This window comes from Daphnia pulicaria, chromosome 4, assembly GCF_021234035.1.
Source record: "Daphnia pulicaria isolate SC F1-1A chromosome 4, SC_F0-13Bv2, whole genome shotgun sequence".
NCBI lineage: Eukaryota > Metazoa > Arthropoda > Branchiopoda > Diplostraca > Daphniidae > Daphnia > Daphnia pulicaria.
Genome location: NC_060916.1, coordinates 6707703 through 6732647, shown reverse-complemented (window position 1 = coordinate 6732647; position 24945 = coordinate 6707703). Strand labels below are relative to the sequence as shown.

At 38.6% G+C, this 24945-nt stretch overlaps 1 non-coding gene and 1 pseudogene across 1 annotated transcript; one reads left to right on the top strand and one right to left on the bottom strand.

Annotated features, from left to right (window-relative positions):
• The window catches only part of LOC124337658, a 28036-nt pseudogene extending 15007 nt beyond the window's left edge, over nucleotides 1-13029 (top strand).
• Nucleotides 13030-24776: 11747 nt separating this feature from the next.
• Nucleotides 24777-24848, bottom strand: Trnaq-uug. The gene has a single exon. It is a non-coding gene; the product is annotated as a tRNA-Gln (tRNA).
• Nucleotides 24849-24945: the final 97 nt, after the last annotated feature.

Here is a 24945-nt window from a genome sequence, read left to right as displayed (position 1 = left end):
TCTCTGTTTAACAGAGAAAAAGGCGCGCTGTGCGGGAAGGGGGGGTAGGAAAGGGACAAAAACAAGCAATAAAATAAAAACTGTTTTCAATTTACAATTGACTACATTCAATATGAAGCGAAAAATAAAAAAATGAAGAATATTGTTCAACTAGTGAACTTCTTCATTTCAGAGTTTTCCGCGTCTACCTAGCTCCACCCGTTCTGTAGTTATCCCCCCTTAAAGAACCCTAATTTGCATACACTCTACAGAGCGTTCCCAAACTTAGGGCTTGAGTTAAAAGTTAACCTTCCCTTGATAGAGAAAATCCCCAAAAAAACAGCTTCATGCTAACCATAATGGCTACGGCCAAAAAAAATTCGTCGCAATCCGACGAAAATTATATTTTTGAGAACGCCGAGAAAAAAGCCTTTTTCCATAAGGTTCTCTCGTGCGTTCCCAAACTTTAGGTAGCTACTGTAATTGCAGGGATGGAAAAAGAAGAAGAATGGCCAAAGATTTAATTGTTTGAGTTGAAACAACTTTTAGTTTGTATTGGTTTGGCAATATAATAAAGAAACGATACAACATTTAATTTTTTTGTTACTAAATGTTTTGAGTAAGTGAAGAAACTAATCATGTAATACTTCTGACAATAAAGAAAATAATGTTAACATAAATTTTGTTTGGGACCTTCAGCCGATGAAAACCAGGTTATACTTGACTTATTTTAACCAAAAAATTACTGCTCAAACAATGGACTGATTTGTCAATTGAAAGGAATGATTGCGAAAATGTTTTCTGTCCTGGCCATCTGTTGTAAAAATAACTTGCGTGGTCTGCTTCCTTCAATATTCAGTAATCAGATAAGAAATCAATCCAGAATAGAAAGATGTGTTGAAGCGACCTGTTACAAAAAAAGTTTAATGTATATTTCTGCATATTTTTTAAAATGTGTTACCGTGGAGCTTTCACTGTCTTTTGTCTTTAATCTTTCGAGAATCACCAATGATACTTGTCCGATCGCCTGTGATGCAGCAATAATGGCGTTGTTCTTTGCAGCATTTGATTCACTTTGCGATTTCCATGTTTCTAAAAACTCCTTGTCTCTTGCGTTTCTTTCGGATTCTAGATCCGTTAACCGATTCAGCGTTTCACCCGCTTTAGTTCTTGTTTTCATTTTCTTTGGGGTGGTAGGTGAAGTTGATGACTTATCTTCACACGAACGTTTCAAGTCTTCGTTGGGAAACTTTGAATTCGAGCCGGCTCCTACCTTACGCACATACTGCAATCTAACCGTGTTGTCGAAGCCAAGGATACAATTCATTCGCTCAAAGTAAGGCCACTGTGATCTTTTGACGCTCCCATCCTTCTGTAGTTACTCATTGATGTTGTTGTAAAGTTCCCGTAAAGATTTCCACTTCGCCATGCACCTTTCAACAGATACAGTAACTCTTTTCGTTCGCATTAAATAAGAAATCTTTACAGGATAGAAACGCAAAAATTAAAAGGCAATGATGAAAAAGTAAACAATCCAATCCTGCCCATATCCGTTTTTCGGAAACTCGTTTCTTTTGAAAACGGTGAAGGAACTTCTCGTAACAGGAGAGAAACATGAGAATTTCTTTGTCCTCCCAACGCTGACCAGATTTGGCAGCATCACATTGAGTAGATTGGGTTAGTTCTTCATTGCTTTCCAAAATAACCTTCTCCGTATCTGCAATAAAACATGCAATTATGGTTGAAAGTAGAAAACTATGAAAGAGAGAAAACATTTACTACCTTTTCTAGCTAACGGAGTAAGAACTTATTGCTGCGAGTGAGGGTGAGTTGCCTTATCAAACGGTGGTGCACCTTTCGTAAAAATATTTTGGAAGCGTTATTAAAAACGCGTTTTTCCTACTGACCCTCCCGGCCATTCGGATACTTTCGGTACCCGCTGTATATATTTATTTTTATTACCGTTCCAGCTTATTTGTTGTGTTGTTACCCAGTGTTGGTAGCTGTCGTCGTCTTATACTCGTCCACTTCTCACTTATTGAACCAATTGTCCCGAAAATACGCATCGATGGTACCTCCCTCTGTTGATAAATAGTGCGTCAAACTTTAACTTAAATTTTTCTATAAATTTAAATATTAAAGGACGATTCAGTACCTTCATAAAGGTGCGCTTTGGATCTATCGAACTGAGTCTGTGTTTCTTCATATAGAACCTTACGGAATTTTTCTTAGATCTCATGTTTTTTTTTTCTTTGCTGAAACCTTTTAGTGTTTTTAGCCAAGCGTCGACGGCCTTCAGAACATGGAAGTGGCATAAAATGTGATCAGCATCCTGTAAATCTTTCGAAAGTGCGGCGATTTCGGAACAGTCTTTATCTGCCATTGTTACTTTCGTATAGCTTCTCCCTTTCATTTTGTTGTCATTTTTTTCTTCCGCTTCTTTCCCTGATCTTGTCAATGGTCCCTTAGCTTGTTTATGTGGTTACCCTACCTGGTGCGGTAACCCTTTCAAGCTCTTCTTCGCGACCTTGTCTATATTTCCTAAACTTGTAATGCAATGACTCATGGCTGATCTGCTCCAACTTTGGTAAATAAAAGAATAAATATAGACATAATTTCAAATTGATCAGAATGGTTTATTAAAAAAGTGAGTGGAACAGTCTGTTTTAAAAAATCAAGTATAAGGAAACAATCGTTTTTCATTTTGGCGAAACTTGGGAGAAAGGCTTGAAGCCATAGGAAATTTAATTACGATAGTGTTATTCAAATACCACATTAAGAAATTGATTTTCAAGTTATTTTTTCTTTTCCTAGGAAATTAAAGGGTGACTGCTTGAGCCGTCGCTAGATGGGAGGTTTCACCACAGTTTAGGTTTACGGACTCCAATAGCACTTTTAACCGTTAGAGGGGATTGGATTTCGGATTCCAATAGCAAAATTTACCACAGAAGGGGTACGGATTACGGACTCCAATAGGCGCGACCTTAAAATTACATCCTTGTAACAACTCACTCTTCATGATAAATTCGTGCACTCCCTTTTTCACCTGAAACATCATTTGGATAGCGCTACGCTATATTTAAATTTCATTACTTCAATGAGGTTTTTGATGAGCACACACCCAATTTCTAAATTAAAAGAATCAAAATTTATTTGTTGCTTAACAAATTTTATGTAATTGCTATTACTCAATGGATATTCAGTCTTTAAAGAAGATGCAAAAGATTTCTACCCAGGCGAAGAAGACCAAGAAATCAAAACAATTTCTGGTTAGTGTGAAATATTTTCGAATGAATGAGAGATTTTGTAAATAATAGATCACTTAATAAATTGTCTTTACCATTGAGAAGAACGTTGAATGGACTAGCTCTTAAATTCTGGCATGCTTCGATTTCCAGGACCATTCGAAAGGGAGTGGCAAACGGGGAGGGACTTAATCAGTCTTAGGATTTTATTTATGCCTTTTTTACTATTACCAATTATCTCGTTATTTCCGTGACAAAAACGAAGGTCAAGATGCTCAGGAACTCTGAAACAGATAGATCAGATGTTACCATCTTTACTTTACTATCCTTTATCCTAACCTTACCTAACCTAACCTTACCTAACCTAACCTAATGATTCAACTATGTTTGCTACAATGTCGGGGGGGGGGGCAAAGTCGCGTTCCCGTACATAGATATCCAACACAACCGATAAAAAAACGTCGAGCTCATTCATGCAAAAAAAATAATAAAATAAAGAGTTTATCAAATTAACAAAGACAAGTTTTAAGAAAATTTATTCGCTCGCGTTTTGGGCGAAACAGTAAAACCCAGTGCAGGAAGTGCTACATGCTATTTGCATGTACACTTGTTTTTCTCCAACATTTTCTCCAATATCTGCATCATTTTTGTAATCTGGCATTGATTACACAGAGAAGGTGGAAAAGACTACGGCAGGGCAATCAGCGACGGCGATGGATATTCCGGAGGTGCTGGGAATTCCGGAGGGGCTGGAATCGGTGGACCATGGAAAATGAAGAAAAAAAGGTAAATTATTAAAATTAAATATTTTTTTAAATTATTTTTTAGAATTACTTTTAAATTTCCAGACCATTTTGTCACTTGCCTGGCCAATTGGTGTTTTGGAATGTGTAGTTTTGGCTTCCTTCACCCTTCTGTACCCCTCTACGTCTTGGTCAGAAATCAAGGTAGGTGGCATATTGCTAACCGTTGAAGTGCCAGCGCATGGCGGCTTGGGGTCGGGCGCTTTTGTCGATGTTTTGACTAAAAAAAGACTAACAATTAAATTTAATATTTAATTTCCCAAATGGGATAGCAAAATAGCGATGCCTATTCAATTTCTTCCCTGGAACCACCTGAAAGGGCCGACATGCCCCTAATTTTATACCGAGACCCAATAAGAAAGAGCCTGTCAACCTTTCTGCCACATGAAAAGGTTGAGATACAAATCGCTGCCTTAAAAATAGCTGGTATTTAAGGAGCAGATGTGGCTGTTTCTTCCCTTACTGGTGGTGCAGGGGCTATCCCCTACTTATGTGGAGCGGTTGCGGCGTCTGGAGTTGATATGGCATGCATTTTATCATCTACCAAGTGGGCCAATTTGAGTAGGTAGACCACTCGGTAGAGGTGTCTGAATTAGTAAGTAAAATGCGTGCTTTTCGCAAAATTCCTCGCTAAATTTTAAATGCCGAACACCATGAAAAAGAACATTTTCTAAGGTTCACCTTTTGAAATACTTGGTATAAAATATGTATAATTTTCTTTGATAATCAATTTTAAAATTTAATTTTTCATTGTTTTAATCCAGTCTCATAACTACCATGCAAACGGATCTCCTGAATGATCTGATTGCGTTTTTGAAGATATAGCTCTTTTCTTAAACTTGCTGTGCTCATGTATTATGCTTGCTATTTATTATTTCAAAAAGATGAGGCAATACATAGACAACATTGCCTTGGAAGGCTATAAAGGAACGGATGAAATCGTTTTTTTATTATCAACAGAACAATTCAATTTCAACAGATTTTTTTCAACAGATATTTCAGACGTTACCAATGCATCCACTTTGCTATTAATAGTTCTTTCGTTGATTCTACTTTAACAATATTTACAATAAAACAAAAAATTTCAAAAGTCTCCTTTAATTAATTCGAATTGTGCTCAATACTATTTATTAAATCCTTATTTTCTTGGTCCAGCAATAAGAAGATATTTACTTAATTAAATTTATCTGTGCTTGAAATATTTACTTTAAACAGATTATAGACTTTGACCAATTCCGGACGTTTATTATAATAAACAACGTAAATATTATATTGAGTTTTGCTTTCACCTTTTCATGCTGATAGAATTCTAAATTAACAAAGTTAGATATCCAAAAGATTTTTGCACAGGGGAAGAATTTCTTATTTCTAAGAAAGCCAAACAATTCATCAATTGTAGGTTTTTTAATGAATAAGATTTTGTAAATGACGTACACGTATAGACTCTGGTAGTCTTGAATATCAGATTCTACCAATTTTTACAGAATCATAAAGCATTTTCGCTAAGTTAACTTCTTCAATCTTAACGGTAAACCCGAAAACTTCATTCCAATTTTTCATAATCATCGCCATATAGACTTCCTTTTTTGTCCCGCAACTAGAAAATATTTTAATGTATTAAATTTATCTGTTCTTGAAAATTTTTTACTTTAACCGGTAGACATGGAAAAATCCAGGGTGTTTATTCGGAACACAGTATAAATTGTATTGAGTTTGACTTTTCATACTTTTCATGCAATTTCTCATGCTGATAACAATCTAGATTAAGAAGTAATAATTTCCGATGCCGTTGTTACGGCGGAGAATAATGTTTTCATCTGAAGCACATTTATTTCCTTTTTCAATATTTTCACCATTTCCTCGTTCCAGCCTTCCTCTTCTTCAGCTCCTCTATTAGCAACGCAATTTTCTCTTCCACTACATTTTTAAATTCTGAAATCTGGTTATAAAATAACTACTTTTAAATGAGACAAATTGAGTAACTACCGTATTCGCTTTGCAATATGTGTGGCGTAATTCTTCTTTGAAGTTTCACATGTCTGGTATGAGCGATGGAGAGTATTTCCAAGGACTACGAACAATTGTTTGCAAACTAAACATTCTTCTATCTAAATATACAGAAATTAAATACATACAAATTAATAAACGATAATTTTGAAAGGAAACTCACGATGGTGCTGTTCCCTAAATTATCTCTTTTGAAAACTCCATACTTCTCTTTAAAGAACGGCTTGCCTAAGTGACATAGTTTTGTACATTCATTGTGCTATAAATATCTTCGTATGGAACTGCAAAATTTTTCCACTGATTTACTACAATTTTCTTTCTTTCTATGTCCTTTTCACTAGTCATTTTAATGATTTTAGGAACTCGTAAAATCTAGAGTTTAATTATTTAAACTTGAATATACAGAATCCGTAATACTTGTTTATTGTTTATCATTCCAACGAAGTTGTCATGTTTTTCAAGTTAATGAGTTCACAGTGATAGATTCAAGTAATTGCTCTGAAAGATTTCTAATACAGTGTCTTCTTCTAACATGCCAGCTGTAAGCTTCCAATCAAAATAACTAATAAATGTGAAGTTAAGTTGTTGCACTGTTTCAGTACGGCCAGTACATTCTACCAGTCGTTGTACAATTAAATGTTTTACCAAGTGATTCACTCAAAGTCAACATTTTTGAAAGTATTGCTGTTTTTCGTACCAAAATAAAATAAAACTGATATATTGGACAAATTTCACTTAAGCTATAACCGTAAGGCCAACTTCCTCTACTGGTGGTTCCACTTGCATCCGCTTGTGTGGCAATCGTCAGTATGGCCTCTCAAAATGCCAATTTATATTTGAGATTATTAGAAATTTAGTATAGAGATTTCGCAATGATAAGTCTTGGAGATGTTGCTCTTTATTCCTAAGAAGATCAATTATGGTATCGTCATCGTCAAGATTTTGTTCAGAAAACCATTCACTGCTAACCTTCCCTTGGAAACCCACGACATCCTACAAATATTTTATCCGTGTTCTCAATAAAATGTTTTTATGTTGAGGAGTAGCAGACGAGCGACGGTATAAGTGGATATGTCAAGGATTTATCAAATTTTGAAGGTTTAAAGATATGCCATAAAATCAAGAAGGTACACGTCAAGCAGAAGAATAAAAAAGAAAATGCAAGTTAAAGGAATGACGGCCAGGTTTTTATTACTTAGATTTGATTCAGTTTTCTATCATATTCTAATGTAAGAATGTTCTATAACATATTTCCACGAACGTGTGCAGCTGCATCGAAATCCTTTCGAATGAGCTACCTCCAAAACTGCTTGGAGGTATGTGGTCAACCGGTATAAATGTTTTACCACATTAAGTCACTCAAGTGTAACAGTCGCGATTTCTTTAATTGATCCGAGCCCGCTGATGGCCCCCGAGATAAATCAACTTGCACGCCTTTTTTACAACTGTTTTGACTTCTGACATTGTACTTCCCAACGAAAGCAACCGTTCAATGAGGAAATGTCCACCATGAAGAGAAGATTGAGCTGTCGTCGTTTGCCCAATGGCTATACGAACTACTTGCAAGGCCCAAGAAGCTAACTATAAGAATGCAATAAATCTTAAAAATACGTGCTGTTATACATTATAATTACAAAAATTGAAAGGGAAATAGAATTCGATTGGATGAAGGAGAAAATATCAATGAAAACATCGTCTACTACATCGGTGGTTATATGGCTCGAACCACTTCCCGAAAGGGACTTCCATGTCAAATGTGTGCGCAAACACTATGAGAATTTAAGGAAGTCGTGTAATTTCTCTGCCAGTGAATTTACACGAAATAAAATGTTGAAAACTAACTTTCTGTAAATAAACCTTTATTGCTTAGTTGAAAAAGCTTTTCTATCGTGCTATAAAACTGGTTTAATTTTTTGTGTAAATGCGTTTTTTGATATTCTTGACACTATAGTTAATTGAAAAACTTCCTCGGATTGATTTTGACATTCATCACGCTACTGTTCTGATTAATTTGATTTGTGACTTAACTATTACTGCGTTTTAAAACAGTACCAAAGCCAAAACTGAACTCAGGATAGAGAAAAAGAAAACGGATTCCCATTTGAAGATGAATTTTTACAGAATGTCAGTTGGCCCTCCAAAAATAACTATCTATCCATCTACGTTTGATTGGCGCTAGGAAAAATAGTTAATGATCATCAGAGCAAAGATATTGAAAATGAAAACAATAACTGGTGAACAATCGACGACCAACTCTTTTCCAACTCTAACGAACCCGCTTCTTTTAACACATGAACATAATCTGAGAAGTAAAATTAGTCAAAAACTTATTCCTGCATAATGCAAAACAATTATACATCTTTTATGGACCGACCAGTTAAATGTAAAACAATGAATGATAAGAAATCAACAAACTCTTCTCCTATTTTACCTGATTTAAATGTGTTGAATATAAAAAGCAGCAAACTGGGAAGAGTGGCAACGCTGCACGGGAAAGGGGGGGGCCAGAGTTTTTCTTGTACGTGGAGAAGACGGTGTGGCGTGTGGTGCTCTTGAGAGTGAATACACAGATTCTTTCTACAGTTGACTCAAAGTGAAAAGGTTGATATCCAACATAATATGCAACAAAATCACTACCTGTGCTGCGGACTTATTTTCGTAGGCCAAAAAGAATGTAATGAATTTTTTAATAATGAATTTTATATTATCTTTAATAATTATTTTTTATCTTATTATTTAATAAATTGATTAAATAACACGATAGATTAATTCCTAAGCTGGGACTTAACTCACCGTGCCAAAAAATACAATGGAGATAAGATGAACAATAATGTATAATAACGATAACTAGTCGTAGAATTTAGGAAAGGGCTCTGAAAAGGAAGCAAAGGGAAAAACTCTGAAAATGGAAAATAAGATAGTGAGCACCATAAATTACACAAAAATCGTAAACATATTTCCGAAGACACTGGTATACGATACCATCTGTTTTTTTAGAACTTGAAAGTAAAGTCGCACAACAACAAAGAAATATAGGAAATCGTTATAATCACCTTCTGAAAAAACGTCTTTCGAAATAATATCTAGTATACAAATAAATTGTCCGATAATTGGTTGCTTTCCAGCCACCCAACTTCTTTTATGGTTGTCCTTATTGGCAGAAATCATTTGGAAGATACAAAATAATTCAACTAAATCATCCAATCTTTTAATAAGATGATTACTTATCTTGTGAATTCAATTCTCTTCGGAAATTTTCCCATGTAAAATAACTCTTAAATATCGCTCAAATATACCCAGACAATTAAAATGCATATAGTCAATCAGCAAACCTCTTACAATATCAATTCACAGAGTAAAAGAAGTGTTGGTTTATTTAGATGTCCCTTTGATTTTGATCTGGTCAAAAACTTTCATCGATCCGAGGTCTAGAGGTCATCGCTGTGAATTTCATGTGAGTGTTTACAGTCTCGCCAATTTCTGTATACCTTTCACTGATCACAAATAAAATGAAGGATTTTACCGCACGATGTTTGGTCATTTACATCAATTTCTTTTTCTTCTAAATGCTCAATCGTCTTCAGGTTTAAGTTTATTTTAAAAAGTTTTAAATAAAGATTAATATTTGACACAGGGAAAGGGTGACTATATAACATTCGAGTTCAAGACTCAACAAATAATTGAAAAAAAATCTGCTTTTTCACTTTGATTGAACCCGTCAATTAAGAATTGTAATTTGGTCCCAATAAGACCAGATTTCAATAAGAAGAAGCTCTTTGATATGTCCAAAATGTTGAAAATCAGAATTAATTATTGTTCTAGGAGTTTTAAAAATTCTGTGTTCAAGGAGGTTATGAAGAACTAAAAAGAAGATTAGCAAGGTCTTTAATAGCCGACCATTTAAGTCTATATTTAAAAACAATAACTGAAAAAGAATCTTCTATACTCTCTCAACCATTTAAAAATTAATTTCAGTATCAGACTTACAAGGTACTTATTGCCAGAAAAGGTTGATTGGTCAACACTTGAATAGCCCATTATAAGCTATAGGTTTCATATTCAAACAGCAAATCTCCAGAGTCAAATCTCCAGAGTCAGACGAATATTGAATGAGTGTTCCGCATGAGCGTTTGCAGCACCAATTTGAAAACAAATAAAAAAGGGTTTGAAATGAGTTTGTTGCACCAGACCAGTTTCAAACGTAAAAGCCCCACTAGGGATGCATTGAATAATTTTGCAGTCTTAAAGTATACTAGCAGTTTTGGAAAGCATCGTTATGAAAAAAGTTGCAACTGATCAAATCACAGAACAAATTGAATCTTCTTCGCGAGCTTTAAAGTTTGTTCCACTAACTACTGACCAGTAGTTATTTAGCATAGAAATTATAAAATCAAATGAAAAAATAGGAAAAAACACTTACATAATGAATTTATCTGTTAAATTGAAAATAATATGGTGAAGTGTTCCGTTTTTTGTTTTTTGTTTTCAAATTTTTTTATATCTTTACGTTGTTTTGGTTGTCACTGTAATATGTAAGATATCGTACTATTTGCATGTGCGTCAGAATTATCTTTAGCAGAAAAAATATCGTATCCCAAACATATATCGTATTACAAAAAATTACGAAAAATTAATTTGAAGCAGTGACCTTTTAAAACACAAAAAAGTAAAATTTTTGACAAAAAAAGGAAGACTTGAAAAGTAGGGAAAAACACTGAAAGAAATGATATTATTTCTTTTTATTTATTTATAAACGACCAAACTAACTGAACAACCCATAAAAGGTGTAAAGAGTATTGATTCTCAAAAGAAAAATGTAGATGGATACTTAACGGATATGAGTGCAACAAAACTTTCGAATGGGAATAGTATTATAAGGGAATTAGTATGTATATACATGGTGTAATACATTGCATTGTTATTCGCAATGAAACTTTTTGCATTTCAGAGGGAACGAGCAACAGCACAATACAGAGATGACAGAACAAAAGTGCTAGAAAATCAAGTAAGTCAGTTTTCTAGGGAAGGAGGCTAACCATACCTGTTGATGTTAAGAGCTCCATAGATACTTTGAGCTCAACAGATAAAGAATGCTTGCTTGATAAAATGAAGAGACTTATTTAAGCATCTTATTTTGTTGGTATCTAGGATATGTGATTTTTTTTTAGTTAAAAGTAAATAATATTCGTAGAAATTGATTGCTTCAAGTAATCTTTTAGAAAAGCAAAGAACATAAAAAAAAAGCAAAAACTTTGTTATGTGGGATTATGGGATTTGACCCTTTCTCCCATTTTATTATAAATTAACCCAAGGAGGTAGGAAGCCATCCTCGATCATGAGGCTTCACAAGAACAGATAGCTCTACTTACAAGCCCATCATCAGTTGCAATGTCTTCTTAAAAGACGAGTTGCAGATGTGTGCAATTCGTAAGTAATCTCAGAAAAATTTAAACAAAACAAAAAACAAAAAACGCTGGGCGGATAGAATCATTCCATTGCTTCCAATTCTTCAAAGCAAACCACCCAAATTTCCAAGTGATAAAAGTATCTAACAATTAAAATCTATTTGTCTTATTATCGTTTAGGAAGCAAAAGATTTTATGAAAAAGGAAAGGGTTTGACAATTCCTCGTCTGAAATAAGATTGATTTGGAATTGCGAGAATTATTTGTCGAATTCTTGATCAAAGTTATGTTTACAATATTTCTGATCCGCAACTAGGGTGGTTTAAAGGGACTGCAACTTATTGCTCTTCTTCAAAGTTACATCAAGTCGTTGTGGTTTATCTGTTAATTGATTGTTATTTCTCCATTGAGTTTACTTTTTTCATCAATTTACTGGTTGTGCCATTTTGTAAGACTATTATTCAGGAGTATAAGTTGTTGTTTATTTATTATTGAATTAATTATTGAATAAATCATTTTTTTAGTTTGCCTTGTTAGCATATGGGGATTCCCAAATTGAATCGAGAAACCAAAACTTACAGCATGATCAATCCCACTCCCGAAACAGTTCTTAGTGAGACTGCCACTACGGAACCCTGTCCACCAAAGAGGACTGGCAATGCTAAAGAAATTGTTACATTCTATTCTTACAACGTCGTTCTTACGACGTTAAGGAGAGAAAATACCTACCAAACTGGATTGGTCCTCTTCTACCAGACAGCATTTTGATAATTCTCTTTCTATCAAATTTTTTTTAAAATTTACCTATTGATGTTTTAGAAGATGATTTCAACCCGTCTTTCTTGCCACCCTGCACAGGTATAATTTTTTTTTGAAGCGTTCATTCCATTGAAACTCGTGCTACGCGTAAGTCTTGTCTTATTTCTTGTCTACAAACTATTACATTCCATGTATGTACTTGTCTGTGTGATGTCCCGTCAGGTCACTGTCAGTTATCCTTTATCACGGTAAACTCTTATCTCGTAAACATCTGCGTTAGACAGTGAACTCTTAATCCCTTTGGGGTGGAGCTGTTGCAGGATTGAATTAACTTACTCTTGGAGAAGTCGCCCAAAACTACTAACTTAAAATTAAATTTCTGTAATTTTTGATAGACTGTCTTATACGATAAGACTTCTATTGCATGTGTTCATACACTAAGCTGGGGTGTAGTGAGTTGAATTTTTATTCAAATCTTCCTTCACAAGGAATTTTGAATACCACTTGGGAGAAGCCCTCCCTAACTCAATCACTAACTGTTGGAATCCCTTCAGTCACTTCAATCCTGCAAGCGAGAAAATTTGCGAGTCTAGGAAACTCGCTCGTGCTATATTAGCACGGGTGTAAAACCGTTTTATGTATTGATTTTAAAGTTTGTGAAGAAGTGAATCGAGTAGTTCTACTCGAAGCGTTGTACGGAATCTCCTGGAAGGATGGTAGAGACGAAGATTGGGTACAGGCCGTTGATATTCAGGCAGAACGGCAAACGGTTTTGACGGTCGGATTGAAGGGAAGGAGATTCGCTTTATTGGGCGTTATCACGTGTGGTTAAGTCCTACGGGAATAGAAGATTCGTCGAATTTTGATAGCGACTATAGTTGCATTTGTGACGAGGTCAAGTTAGATATGTTCCGAATTGATCTCAGTATATTTCTACTACTCTGTCTTACTAGTCAATCGACCTGGCACATAATAAGACGCGTAAGCTGCCAGCCAAGGAAAAGTGCGCAAAAGGTGTCGGCTAGGGTGAAAAAATCCATTCGTTAGAGGGGGAGAGACTTCGCGCTATTCTCCTCTTTCATCCTGTGACATCGGCTGCTGCGTTGCCTAGTAATTGGAAAAAGAAAAAGCAACCCCGTACTATTAAATCATAGTTGACACATATAAAATTGAATTAATGTGGACTATAGGAGGCGCGAGTCTCGCCTCTATTCTTGTCTTCACGGCTTCTCCTCTTAGGTAGTAGCCTCTGGGTTTTTCATCTGGCAGTACAATTCTTCTAAGTCCGAATGCTCCGAATTTTGTTTAAGTCCCGGATCCACTTCTTCTTCTACGCTCCGTTATTCCGGGCATCTTCCATCTCCAGATGCCTTCCACCAAAATTTATTCCGTCTTCTGTTCTCAATTTTACCGGCTACTTTCAATGTCTTTAGCCACCATCCGCTCCGAAATGATCTTGGGATCCAACTGTGTAATTTCGATAGTCATCGAAATTATCCCTTTAAGTCCCAATTCTATCATTTTGATAAAAGGGTGGCCTTCCCTGTATATAAAAGTGATGGATGTTCCGCCGCACAATGTGTCCTTTCGACGGCCTATTTTAAGCAAAAATTCGGGAACATTGCCCAAATCTGCCGTCTGACGATTTCTCGTAACCATCGATTTGCATCAGTATTTTCTGCCATTATTTGGTGGGCCTTTCGGCTGATCAATCCGTCGAAAATTTCATGCTGGCACGGTTCACTGTTCCTTTTGTCTGGGCGGCCGGTCTCGGTAACTAAGCCTTTTGCGCAGCATCCCGTCTCGCCACTTCGTCTTTGAGGGCAACTTCAGTAAACTCCTCTTCGTCAACTTCATCGACCAGATTGGGCTCTTCGAGCCTGGCCGGGGTCGGTTGATTCACTACTGGCATCTTTGGTGGCCCGTTTCGTTCCGTTCCAAAATCAACTACCATTGGACCCGATCCATGAATGACCCGATCGCCGACCATCTTCCAATAGGCCTCTGCACAACGTCGCAGTTTTCGGCAACTCCACGACACGAACTAAAACCGAAAAAGGGTGAGACTCTCTTGTCTGAGAGCTGGATGATTCATCATTTTGGCAAGCTTTAAGGTGACGAAGGTGCGCCGAGCTCCTATGTACGCTAAAATTTTTCCTACAAGCTTGACAAACTGCGATTTTACAATGGCAATTGCTGTTTCTAACAATATGAAAGAGTTTTTTTTTCGAGAACGTCTGTATCCGATAACATTACATGCATTGGAGGAGACAAGATGGTACCACCTGTAAATCGGGTTGTGTTAGCTTCGTGAATACTGGTGTGGTGAGCTCGGTTACTCGCGACAGCTAAACTTGGATGGCGAAACCGCAGAAGCTTGGTGAATTTTTCTTAAACAATTGAAACAGAGCTTTTTTACCTTAGCAATTTCGTACCGCTCCTCCACATTTTTTGCTGTATCGCCGTCAGTGGGCCAAAGTTCTCCAATGCAGAAGGGACAAAAGATTTTTCTTTTACATGTTATTGACGTTGAGTTTCTTGGAGGGTTTTAAAGCAGATGAGTGAGAGATTGAGCTTTCACTATCTTCGAGAATTTCAATCTCTTTCAGCAGGCTCTTCCAAAAGGTGTTGCGATCTAACTCATCTCACTTTGTCGTGCCAAGTTACGACGCAGATCAGCTAAGAGTTTGTAGAGGAAGATGCAGACGAGAAAATCGCCATACGAGCCTGGCTAACTGGCTTTTTGTTAAGAGCTTCAATTCAAAGGACTGGGACTAGAGAATTGACGAATTTTCTTAGAAAAACTCGGTAAGTTCTGGGTTTCTGTAGGGCCACTAGTGTTTGCATGTGAGCCACGATGATTTTCAACGGCTTCCGAAAACAATTCTTGATTAGGTCGATGGTGACGGTATGTTTGTGCCCTCTCTAACAAATGAGTGCTACTTACTTAGTGCTACTGATAAGATGCGAAATGGAAAGCGTATAAGCGAAGCGGAAGACTTATTAATTGAGGAACCCTTCTGAGAAAGAAGGGGACACAACTAATAACTGTCATAGTAGAATTCCTATTTGGCCGTACGTTGCGAGCACCACTATATGGCCTTTTATGGCCGTACGTTGCGAGCACTACTATCGGAAGTAGCCGTTTTATCTATTTAGAATACTGCATACATACCCCTTCACACGCTTGTTCTCTTCTTTACCAATCTTAAGAAGTATACAACAAAATATAGAGGAGAAATTCAAATGTATTAAATTCAGACTTGAGACGTACTAACTTTTTAAAATGTAACGATGAAAAAACTTCATATTTGAATAGGCATAATATAAAGATTAAAGTCAAGGGACAAGTAAAACCATATTCAAATAAGCTGGATGGACTCAAGATGGGCAAACAAAGTCACCGGTAGAAGCAAACATAGATGCTATTTGGACCAATCGTAAAAAAATTAAAAAGGGGCTTTGTGTACGAAGGAGACATTTCCCATATCAACAGTTGGAATGGACAAAATCTCCTCCACTGTGACATCAAATTCTACCAACAAACTCGAAGCTGATGAAGATTGTAGATTTTCTCCGGCAGCAGATTGACCAAAACGAGAAGTAGATAAAGCTTGTTGATTCTCTGAAGGAACCTGTAATGTATAAGGAATTTAGTAACTTCCTAAAAAGATGTTATTAATTAGAACAGGCCAACTCACTTCGTTTGGATTGGCTCTAGCAACAGATTGACCAAAATGTGGAGCTGATATTTTATTTTTATTTTTATGTATAAAGGCGTACTCGTATAATGAGTGTTGCCTGTGTATTACAATAGGAATGTTTAACAATTCGTACAAAGCGTTAAGTTATATAATAAAATAACAGCAACACAACATCGTTCCTTCAAACCGGAAAGGAGGTAGGAAGAAGGGGAGGCAAAAAGAAAAGTGAAGCATGGTCTAATGTGCGTAGGCGCGGTATCGATTGGCTCTTCGTCTTCAAATCGGGCCATCTTTTGGGATGGCCCAACTTCGGTCAGAGCCGCCCGACTTGCCCGACTTTAGCTATGTGTCCAATCTCTTTAGTCCAAGGGACGAGAAATGACGTGACCTCCACCTTTGGTAGAGTCTGGTCATAATAACTGAAGGTACCCTGGCCAGGCGGCATGAGTCCGGACTGGCTCCTCGTCCACGAGTCTGGTTTGTCATTTAAGAACGGCCTTACTCTGGTCGGAGTCGCCCGGCTCATTTCCGTAATTGGCGTGTAGGGTTCATCAGCTTATTGGATACGGAAACGTTGGGAGACGGTTATGAAGTTGACCATTTCATCCCAGAGGATTTTGTTTTGTGGAATGCAGGTGGCCAAGCGGCGCATAATGACAAGGTTTGTTTTTGAAGGTTTATATAGATGTGTGATGGAGGCTGCAGTGGAATAGGAAATTGGGTACAGTTTCATCCTCCATTTGGCAGTCGCAAAGCGTTGACACCCGTTTGTCTATTTTGGCCAGGTAGCCATTTAATATTGAGTGGCCCCTTAGAATTTGGACAGTGGCTGCTGTCAGTCGTCGTTTGGCCAGCATCGCTGAGTGTGTAACGGTGGGAAAGAATAATCTGGTTATCGGGCAATTGATGATGTTACCCACTCATTGTTCCAGTCCAGCTTTAGCTTGTCCCATAGCGCGCTGCGACAGAAATCGGTGTAGTTGCAATTTTGTGGATGTGTTAAATTACGGATTGATGAGACTATGTTGTTTACTACAGCCGAGGATGAGAGGGCTATCGGGGAGTCGTCTTGCATCAATACTTTCCGGCCGATCCGTTCCTTGACAGAATAGTCGAGCGGTAAAATGTTGGCCAGAATGAGGGCTGACAGGGCCTGAACGCCGGAGCCTGAACGTCCATGACCCATTTGATGCACCAATTATGTCTCGATGCACCACCCCAGACGATACAGCCATACAATAACTTGGAGAGGAATATGGATATATAAATTGTGATTAGTTTCTCTCAAGAAATGCCCCATGTGAGCTGACAGCATTTGTTTACAATAAAAAGTAGACGCTTGATGCTGGTGCATTTCTTCGTTACATGCTCACGCCAGTTCAACTTTGTGTCGATGGTGAGAACCCGAGGTAAGTGCAGCTACTGAAGGGGTTAATTGGTGTCTTGTTTACATGGATTCGAGGGGGGTCTAATTGATTCCGTCGTCTACGAGAGAAAAACATATACACAGTTTTAGCCGCATTGAACGTAAGCTTAGCCTCTGCTCCCCACGAAATGGCGAGGTTTATCGAAGCCTGCAGGTTCCTACGAGCTATCTCCGGGTCATAATGCCATGTACAGAGAACCAGATCGTCAGCATAGGCTATGACTTTATAGGCGAAAGGGAAATGCGCGTCAAGCAGGCTATCTACCAGGACGTTCCAGAGAAATGGCGACAGTATACTGCCTTGTGGGCAGCCTAGGTCAACTGTAGCTAATAGGGTGGCGTCCGCGCATGAGAGCTCAGCTTTGCGTGAATGTAGGAAACTGCTAATAATTTTGATAAGGTAGTGAGGGCAACCTTTTTTTAGTAACCCATTTAAGATCGTGGGCTGCCAAGCGGTGTTGAACGCGCTTTTGATGTCGAGGAACGCGCAGCAAGTGGTTAGCTTCTCCTTAAGATTGCCTTCAATAAGTTGGACAAGTGTCGATCCGGCTGACTCAGTCGATCGACCGACTCGAAAACCCGTGTTGGCTGTCGTTAAACCAGGTTTTGGGGGCGGACTCAGAGAGTGATTTTAAACGAGAGTGGAGGATGCGCTCAAAGACTTTCGATTTTGAGCATATGATGCTGATGGGTTGGTAGGAGCTTGGATCGTCAAAGTGTGGCTTATTAGGTTTCCGCAGAATGATTACCCGGGAAATTTGCCATTCAGCTGGAAAATATGAAGAAGCAAGGCATGCGTTGAAAAGTGCAGTGACGTGCTGGGATATTAGACTCGTGCAACATTTTAGCAATTCTGCCGGGCAGCTGTCGATGCCTGGCGATTGGTTGGATTTTAGGGTGGTTAGGGCAGTTATCACCTCGGCATTAGTAATGGTCATAAATGATTTCAGAGGCTTGTTAATTTTCTTTCGGACCTTTTCCTTAAATAATAGGTGCAGTGGGGAAGAAAGTGCTTCTTTAGGGAAGAAAGAACTGCTGAAAGCTGCCAGCATTTGGTCTGAGTCAGAATGAGTCTTTCCGTTGGTTTTGATAAGCGGAGAAGGGCATTGGTTTGAGGAGGCACTTGTAATTTCCTTCAGCGAGCCAAAAAGGTCGCTATTGAGGTCACTAGAGCAGAAATTTCTCCAGCTTTGGATTTTACTCTGTCGGACCTGTTGCTGATACCTAGATTTGAGAGCACTATATGACTTGATAAACTCGTCCGACGGAAAGGAGCATTTGGCTTGGTAGGATCGTCGCAGTTGGTGGCGAAGAGCCCAGAGTTCTTTACTCCACCAAGGCATTTTTGCCTTTCCCATCGATGGGTGGTATGGTAAACGACTTTTCACCGCACAGGTTTGAAGCAGATTAGCTAAACAGGAAGTGAAACAGTCTATAGATGCAGGAGAAATATTAGTTGTAGCAAGATTTAAGGCGGGAAGGTTCGTAAGTTCCTTTTCGAGTGACGTAAGAAATATTTCTGTAGAGCATAACGACAAAAGCGGGATAGCCCTAGGGTTGTGCTGCTTTTGAGCGGAGCTGCTTTCTCTGTTTACATTGACCGAAAAGGAAATGAACGGGTGGTCGGAGAGGGAGGGGATATCCGGGAAGTTCCATTTGGATATATTCACCAGGACTCCAGCGACGGTTATGTCAGGAAATGACGAATTAGGCGGGTGGTGGTTTAGATTGCATAGTGGGACGTTAGTGACATCAAGGCTTAACGATCTGCAGAAATCTTCGAAGATAATGCCCTTACTGTCTAGGAGCTTGCTGTTTCAGAGCGGGTTTTTGGCATTTGCGTCAAAGCACAGGATTGATTGACTAGCGATTGTAGGCGTGAGTGATCTAGAGAGATCGTGAAGAAAGGATTGGAGATCGTTTATAGATGGCCGACAATATACCGAGAAGAGGACGAGAGGCTTGCCATGAACTGAAATTTTGGCACCCGCACCACAGTTGTTTATTGCAAGTGGGAGAAGAGAGGGATTTAGGGAGCGCTTCGCCAGTATGGCCACTCCAAATGCGTGGTCATGAGAAAGGGAGTGAAGCTGTACGAAGGGGTCTGGAACACATTTTAAATATACGTTGGGATCTGAGACTTGTACGGTTCTTGAATAAACACGATGTCGATATCCATATCGATTAACAGTTGGGACAGATGGAGCACCACCGCTCGGGCGTGCCGCATTTTTATTTGTAAGCACCTAATTTCTGCCGGTTGAATTCTGGTGCAGGCTGTCATGATGAGATATAGTTAAGATAATGACTAATAGCTTTTGCATTCACGGGGCACCTGGATCCTGCACAGTGATTTTTGGAGCAGTTTGCGCATTTGAAATCTTTTGGTGCCATCGTACAGGAGCTGGTGGAGTGGGGGCCAGCACATTTACCGCAAGTTTTTACCGCTGAATTTCAAAAACGTGCAAGATGTCCACAATTTTGGCAAGCGGAGGCAACGTCGTATTTCTTTTGACGGGTAAGCCATGGCTACTGCGTGTGTTCGACTATCGACGGTAACGCGGCCTCTCTCAACGAGTTGATCGCAACTATCCTTCGAGGACAGGCCAAGTCTTACATAAAACGAGGAGGTAGTTGGCTGGATTGATAGAATTCTCACTGACACTAAATTGTCTTGAAGGGCGGGATTTTCTTTTTGTAGCTTTTCCATAATCGCGGTGCTCCGCAGACGCTTTTCGCTTTGGCTGTCTGTACCTTTTATTGTCTGAATATCGCTTAGTCCGTTCAGGCGAGCGATCGCCGGACAGGATATTTGGGAGACGGAGACTGATTTGAAAAGGAAATGTTGGCTATTTTGGCTGAAAAAGGTTCTCGCTTGGTCCCTAGCCGCTATGTCTTTGAAAATAAGAGTGACTCTGTCTTTGCCCTTCTTGAATTGTTGGACTGTTGGCCATCAGGATCAAGGTTCATGAGGGAGTCAATCTTATCTAGTGAGGCTTCGGTTTTAGACAATCCCTTGTTTAGCCATGCAATTAATGTTGGCTTCGTATCGAGGATCCTTGGCTTAGCTAGCCACTTGCGTGGGCCAGAGGAGGGTGGGCCAGCAGGCGCATCGGTCTTAGCTAGAGTGGCGTTGGGTATCAGGGCGGGTGATTTAGCCGTTTGTTTGATTGTGGCCGAATTGTTCGATTGGTTCGAGCGCGACATTTCGAACAATTGGACGTCTTTATCGGCCAGAGCTAACTTTACCGTGTTGAGTTTGGCACGGAGCGCAGTAAAATCGACTGTTAGGCGGTGGCTATCGTTGCGAGTTGCTTCGAGTTGCTCTTTCGTGTTAGAAAAGTGGTTTTTGAATTTGGCTATAATTGAGTCTCTGTCTTGCGCTAGAAACTACTCGAGGTCGCAGTCGAAGGCTGCGTTGAAACTAAATGCAAAATCGTCCTCGTCTTCTCTAGATTGCTTAGCATGTGACTGATCAAGTGGGGACACAACAGAGCTGTTGCGCTTTTTTTTACATTGCTGGGAGGGGGCGGGGGAATTTCTGGCTACTTTACACTCGACGCAGTATTGATGAACTTTTGACTCACTTTATCGTAGGCACAGCTTATTCACAGTTCACAATTGATGAATGGAAAAGCCAGAGAACCCACAAATAAATTAGTATTCACTTGAAAACTGGGAGCTGTCCAGTAAACACGTCTGATCTAGCAGACATGTAGCAGACGTCCCCGTGGAGCTGATGAAGCTAAGAAATAAACTGAACGGACCAAAAACTTGCAAGGAATTTATTTACTTGACTGAATGATCTATTAAGAGTAAACTAAATACTCACTTCATCTGCTGGTTTGTCGTTCACAGCCTCAGTTTGACCCAAAAATGTTGGATGGAGATTTTTTGAACAGCGTATCTGCAATTTAAGAGAAATATAGTATTTGGCTTGAAAGATTCATTGCGAGTAAATTAAACTCTCACTTCATCTGGATTGGCATTCACAGTTTCAGTTTGACTTCAACACGTATGATGGAGATTCTCTGAACGTACCTACAATTTAAGAAAATTTATTAACTTTCTTGAAAGATTTTTTGTGAGTAGATTAAACACTCACTTCATCTGGATTGGCATTCACAGTCTCAGTTTGACTTCAATTCCTCGACTGCCATCAATTCCTTTATCTAAAAAACGTAATGTTAAAATATGAGTATTTCTTTATGGGTTAGAACATGTTTACCTAGAAAAATATCGCAGATAACCAACTCAAAGCCTTCTGCTTCCAAACCTGTGGAATCTGGAATTACTGGAATTCCTAGTTAACAACTTAGGTGAGTCAATCTGAGGTTTACGTTGCTGCATATTTCTTAATTTTTCTGCGACCTCTAAAACTTCTTCGATCAATATAAGGTTTTGAGCATATAATATTTGTATATTTAAGAACTTCAATACGAAAGGCCGCTAAAAAATTTCAAGTACAACATCTCGAGCGCAGGGGAAAATAGGAAGAAAAATGAAAATTTAGCTATTTTCTCACGGCTTGCAGGGTCAAATATTTCTTTAAAAAATCTGAAATTTTGTAGTTATCATTATTTAGTACTGGGCACCCCAATTTAAAATGCCGCCTTGAATTTCAAAAAAAATTTCAAAATGAAACACCCTAGTAGTTCTTATGCCAGCGCTGCCGTCTTTTACGCGTCTCGATGTCACGATCTTGAAAACTAGTATTTCTTTCAACTTTTTTCATTTTTTTTTTTTCATTTTTTTAAGATCCCCATTAACCATGTTGCGGTGGAAGACAGATCGTTTGCGTTCGTATTCCTTTCTTTGCTCTTCCAAATTTTGAAATTCCATTTTTCACAATCAGCTTCTTCTTGTTTTTTAAGCCAATCCTGGTGTTCATCAAAAAATTTTTGTTTCGAATCTTCCATTAGTTTAAGGATTCGCTTTTGTTGTTAGAGGATTAAATTATCCTTTGGCAACCCAATTTTTGCGGTAGTCGCATTAGTGTCTGGTGATTGAGATAGCGAAGCTTGTATTGTTTCTGGTATCGAAACAAATGTGAATGGAATTGATTTTTTTGTGCGAAGAGATTGATATCACCTCGTCTAAGATGGGATTTCATTTCATCTTTTCATCAAACATTTTTGAAATAAAAACCATTTATTTTAAACATTATATTGAAGTTTTATAAATTAACGTACTACTGTTAGCTCAAATTTCAAAAGAAATTCAAACTGTTCGTTTCCAATTGATTTGGTTAGCATTGAATGGAAAACTTGTTGAACAGGTGGTAAAACTAGTTCCGTTGCAAAACTATAATCCTTCAACACCGAGTTTTCATTTATTGGGTGTTTGCTTTTAGTGTGTTTACTCGAGCTAGAAGTAATTGAATTTGAAGTCACAATAATCACAATAAATGCAATACTTCGGTAATTGAGTGATAGGAAGATGCTTGCTTCGATATTTCGTAGCAAACCCCCCTATTGGCTATTGTCCGGTATGTGTAATCCCGAAACTATTTAGCAGGAAAATTTCTTCTTAAAGGTTTTTTTTTTTCCTGCGCTATACATTTGCCTTAACATTTTTTACCCAATTTGTAGTGGGTAGCTTTCTATTTAAATTAATGGGGTGAATTTTATGTTCTTCCGTTTGTAAGCATCAATGCAACTTGCGATCGAGAGTTTTTCAGCAACCCATTAAGACTTTCTCCATTTTCTACATTTTAAATATAAAAAAAAATCGTTTATTTAAAAACTTGTGTATCATGAAATACCTACGTAGTCTTCTCGTAAACTGGCAGACATCAATTTTATATTGACTAACTTAAAGAAAATATTTCTGAGATCCGAGCCAATAGGTATGTAAAAGGAAATGTTTTGGATTTTTTAAAGATTTCTTCAATTTTCGGTAAAAGTGTCCTGATGAAGTTTTTACAATGTATTCTCTGTTGTCGCCATTTTCTACGACGACAGCGGTCCCATCTCTCTGTCATGTGATGCTGCACAAGCATGTGAGCGCCCAGCGGTAACGCGGCTAAATGATGAGCTGAAACATCGGGTTGTTGTTAGCGCTAATGCGCGATGCATTCGTTGTTCCAAAACATCGGCAGCTCTCTGCCACTCGGGGGCGAAGGATTATCGGTGGGCGGGCAAGCTTTCTCGGATGGAACTGTTGAACACTTGCTGGGCCAGGAAGGTACCTCCATAAAACGTAGGGCGTTTCCAAATAATAGAATGGCCTTTGCTAGTTTGTCCGGGTCCGGTTGGCCACCGGATCTGGAGCCGATGGCCAGCTTTTCCATGAATTTTATAGCTGTTTTCGCCCTGCCGCTGGATTTATGATTGTGGGGGGGGGGGGGGGAGATCCGAATGACACACCCTATTCTCGTAGGAAAGATTGAAGTTTGGCTGTTACGATTGGGCTGTCATTTGTGATTGTGGGGGGAGGAACATCCGAACGCCACGCCTCATTGTCGTAGGAAAGATTGGAGGTTGGCTGCTCCGAATGGGCTGTCATCGGAGTAAATATTTACTGGGGAACCGGCCCTGGTATCCATGAAAAATAACCGGAAAGAGTTGTTGAGGCGTCGAGCGGTTGTGTTTTTGTCGGGGAATAAGGTGACGGCCGGCCAACCGCTGAACTTGTCGATACAACTAAATAATGGCGGCTGTCTACCTCGCTGAGAACCGCATGAAGAAATTCGAAATGCAATGTTACCGTTTCATGGGGTTACAGAGGTTCTCACAGCAATGACGGGAGTCGGCTGACACATTCGTCGCATGAAGCTGCGGCGTTCGAAATGTCTACGACCATATGGGGCCAGTAGGGCGATAGCCGAGCTAGTAGGTCTCCCTCATAACGTCAGCCTACACCTATCGATAAGGGAGTTGTCACCCCAACAGACCCTAAAAGCAAAAAGGGGGGAAATCTCGTTATCGCCAGCGCTAAGTGGCTTATAGGATGAAGGCCGGCATGACCAGAAAACGAAGAAATTTTGGGGAATTTTATCAAATTTTCAATCGTTAATATCTCGGCTTCTTTAAAGAGGTGGGCTATTCCATCATTTTGAAACAATCAGATGGTTTTTAGGTACAGCAGTTGACGAGAAAACTGCTGCACAAAAACCGAAAAAAAAATCAAAATTTCTTCTATCCCCCCCCCCCATACACAGTTTTTTTTATAATATCTTCCAAACGAAAATAGGAGGCAATTGCGGTTTTCATCGACTTAGCGAAAAATTCTAAACAAAATCCATCTATTTGTTTATTTTTAATTACCCTTAGCGATGTTTTCCGCAAAACCAGAAACTGAACCCCCCCCCCCCCCAAAAAAAAAAAAAAAAAAAAACTCTTTGAGTGGCGGATCACTTGTTAAAAAAGGATCGGTATTATAGTAAACTAATGGGTGAAGCAAGGCATCGAATTAATAAACAAATGTAAGAAATTGTTAAAAAAGATTAGGTCCTACTGAGAATCGAACTCAGATTATCAGAGTCAAAGTCTGATGTGCTAACCATTACACCATAGAACCTTATAACATAAGAGCAACAAACTAAATCAAGTCTTATTTTTCTAAAAATAGAGAAGGCTATATCATTTAACTAAAACCTTTCTCTTATTTGCATTAG